This window comes from Gasterosteus aculeatus, chromosome 7, assembly GCF_964276395.1.
Source record: "Gasterosteus aculeatus chromosome 7, fGasAcu3.hap1.1, whole genome shotgun sequence".
Taxonomy (NCBI): Eukaryota; Metazoa; Chordata; class Actinopteri; order Perciformes; family Gasterosteidae; genus Gasterosteus; species Gasterosteus aculeatus.
In genome coordinates, this window is record NC_135694.1 from 2,745,168 (window position 1) to 2,749,261 (window position 4,094).

A 4,094-nucleotide genomic window follows, 5' to 3' on the forward strand; every position below is an offset into this window, starting at 1 on the left:
TCAAATAAGTGCAGTTGCACTAAACCTTTCAAAGTGCAGACCCCCCCCCAAAGAGAAGCAGCGTTCCTCTTTGTATAAATATATAATAATATGTCATATATATAAAAACACACCTCTGCACGCGGCAGCACCCACTGTTTTTGTCAGTTGAAAAAAGGGTTTAGTCGCGGCAGGTGCACGCCTCCTGCAGCCCACGTAGACCCGATTGAAGACACACGCGGGACCCCCCGGGTGTCGCCCCCCCCCCGACGGGCCCGATGGACCTCGCTGCAGCAGCAAAAGCTTCTGTCCGGAGACTCGTCTTCTCTTTCAAAGGGATAGAAAGTCAGCCCTTAAAAAGTTCCCCCCCCCCCCCCCCCCCGTTCCAAACCACGACGGCGGCGGTCCGACGTCACCGGACGTTGAGTGAGAAGTTATGGAGCCAATGAGAGAGTCTCCTCCACCAGCTGGAATCTTCAGATTCTGGACCTTTTCTCACCAGCTGGAAGCGGTGTTGGTGTTTTCTTTTCTTTCTTTTTTTTTCCCCCTGGATAGTTCTAAGCTCATTGAATCATTTCCGTTGGACCTTCGCCGTCGATTTGCATCTAACGTCTAAAAGCTACACGTGGCGCTGGCGGAGCGGCCTCCTCCTCCTCCTCCTCCGCCGCCGCCACCTCTCCGCCTTTCTATCAAAGAGGGTTCCAGAGCGACGCGCGGGCTACAACTGTTCACCTTGACACGTTGTTTACTTCACTCCCTCGCTCCGTGTTGACTCTCTTTTCTCACGACGGGTTTGTGAAACGCACACAAATAAAAAGACGCCTCCTCGGGCCGAAGGCCGCCGCCTGAATCAACGGCGTGAAGGTGAAATTCAAATGTCTCTGCTGACGCAGAACATATCTCCTGGATCAGCCATTGTGAGCCCGCCATTGTGCATCTGTGACTGACTAAGTCTGTGTGGCACATGTGCAGTGCACGCTTGTCTCACACAAAGTGAATCAGTGTGTGCGTGCGTGTGTGTGTGTGTGTGTGTTTTGCACATCAGCGGCGTGTATACGTGTGCAGAGATGATGTATGTATGCATTCTCTTTCTGTTAATGTGTCGCTGCAACTGAACTTATGTGTTGGCCTTGTGTGTGTGTCGGTGTGCCCCCCCCCCCCCCCCCCCCCTCGCTATCTGTTTGTGTCTCTGCATATGCTCACGGTACATGTGTGTGCGTGTGTTTGCGGCTGCCACAATGGCATCACCACCCGCCCCTGACGCTTTGATTGTTTTCTCCGCCGCAGCAGAAATGCACCAATTAATATGCAGAGAGTGAGTGAGACGGTGACACACACACACACACACAGAGACAAACACACACACACAAACAGCCGTGAGGGAGGGAGGGAGGGAGGGAGGGAGGCGGGGCGGGAGGTGTGATGGAGAGAAGGAGTGAGGGGGGCAGAAGAGATGGCACAGAGGGAAAGAATGGGGGAGATGAAATGAAAGATGAGGAAAGTGTGTGTCTGTGTTGTGTGTGTGTGTGTGTGTGTGTGTGTGCGAGGGGGAGATGAGGGTGGAGGGGTGTAGATGGAGGAGAGGGGGGGGGGGGTGAAATTTGATAGATACTTGATCAAAAACAAGAGAGGGAGAGAAAGAAAGGAGTGATGGCTGAGGTGGGGAGGAGGATCAATACGTACATATTCAGTGAGATACGGTGGGAAATCAATTGAAAGGAGGGGAGGGGGAATTGATTCGGGGGTGTTGGTGGGGGCCCAAGGAAGGAGGGAGGGAGGGAGGGAGGGAGGGGGCAGGAGACGAGGGAGGAGGAGTGCAGAGGTGGAGTGATATGTGGCTACGGCTGCTGTCCTTTTTGTCGCAGTGTCAGGGTATTGATACAGTAATACACCCCCCCCCCCCACACACACACACACTCCTCACCCCCCTCACCCCACACAGACACACCATCAACCTCCCCCCCATTCACAATGCTGCCGTGACAACGGCTGTCGCGGCGACGCCTACTGGCACAATGCAGCCACAATACAGAGGGCACTGAAGCATCACACACTCACAGAGAGAGAGAGAGAGAGAGCGGGGGAGAGAGAGGTGGGAGAGGGGGGAGAGCAGGCCAGAGAGACAGAAAGGAGGGAATGGATGAGGATGAATTTTAAAAAAAAAAAAAAAAGGAGGAGGAGGAGGAGAGATATGAGGAGGGAGAGGTGGAGATTAGGAGGGAGGGAGCAAGACGGATGGATGGAAAGAGACGAGATGGAGGGGAAGGGTTGGGGGGACGGGGATTGATGGAGAGACAGGAGCGAGGGAGCGAGGGAGGGAGGGAGGGAGGCAGAGGAGAGATGTGGCTGGATAATATTACATGTGTAAAATGCCGGAGGGTGTGTGCCCATAGAAACATGTTTAATGGCTTTCATTATTGCAGGAACGTTGTGCGAGGGGCTTTTTTTTGGGGTCGATGCATCCACTGTGTGTGTGTGTGTGTGTGTGTTTGTTTGTGCGAAAACAAGTGTTTATCCGGTAACGTGGATCCATTTTGGACGACAGCGACGCGATGCCCCCCCCCCCCCCCCCCCCCCCCACATACCTGCGTGCAGACACGTGAAGGGGCTCATGATGTCGGGGGGGTTAACAGAGGTCAAAGGGGGCGGACAATGACCCGTTTTTATGTGGCGACTATCAGGAATGTTGGACATTGGACATTCAAAAGGTTCACGTAGCTTCAGGAGCACAGGAATTTTCTTCAGCCATCGAGGAACAGGGGGGGGGGGGTGACTTCTTTTTTTTTAACATTATATTCATCGGTGTTTCATCCGCTTGATTCGCCCTCGATCCAGAACGAAAAAAAAATGTATTTTGTAAAAAAAAGTGAAACCGCACGAGTCGCGCCGGGAAAAACCTGCTGTCAGAGCTCATGTCTGAGTGCTTTAAGTCATTTGTCAACTTGTAATGAAAGCAACAAAACCCCCCCCGACAAAAACGACACACACACACTCACTCACAAACACACTGCCGGCTCTGACCTCCCTTCGCCAAAATGTCTGTGCCGGCATATTACTGTATCTCCCTCCAACATGCACTCTCATTTACAAAAGAAACGCTTGGCTGGCCGCCTACAAGTCAGTTTATCCGCGTGAGATGACCAAACGTCCCTCTTTTTCTCCCCCATCTCATACAGTGTGTGTGTGCGTGATCTATAGTTCCCTCCCTGCATCACCCCCCCTCCCTGCATCACCCCCCCTCCCTCACCCTAACCCTTCTTAATATGATGTAAAAAGCTAATCGCATGCAAATGTCTGTTGTCCCGGTAACCGGGCCTGAAAAATCCCTTTGATGTTTCCCCCGACTCATTCTCTTCACGTTCTCTTTGTTCGCCACAGTCTCGCTGCTTTGTCAACATCCCCCCCCCCCCCCCTTTCACCCCGCTCTCTCCCCCCGCTCTCTCCCTCTCTCCTTCATCCATTCTGCAGCTCTCTCGGCCCTCTCAGTTCTCTCCATTAGAAGGAGGAGAAAAAAAAAAAAAAAGTTCCAACTCTACTTTGTGTCTCCCTCTTTCTATAAGCCCCCCCCCTCCTCACTCGCTATTCTTCCTCTCTTTCGCCCCCTTCCCTCCCTCCCTCCCTCCTCTCCCCCTCGTGCTCCTGCTCTCCCCCCCTTGACTGTGCCTCTCTGTCTGTCTGCCCCTTCGCCCTCGCTCATTTCCCATCATTCCCACCTACTGTCTCCTGTCCTTCTCCTGTGTCGCTCCCTTTCTCCCTCAGTTCAGCCCCTTCCTGCCCCCCCTCCCCTCCCCCTCCACTTCACCCTCCCTTTATCTCTCATTCCTCTCTCTATATCCCTCACATGCACAGATGGACACACACACACACACACTCGCTCTCAAACCGCCCGCCCTTCTCTTGGAGAATTTGATCCCTGCAACTATGTGATGTGGCGCTGCACACGGAGTTATCTAATCCTCGTCTCTGTGAGGTCTGGTGGAGGCGCAGCTGTAGAGACCCGCGCGACTCATCGCCGCGACTTTCGGGCCTTATTTTGAGGTGGGACCCGTTGCGAAGTCCCTCCCCCCCCCCCCCGCGACCTTCAACCCCCTCCCCCCCTCAGAGAGATCTGAAAC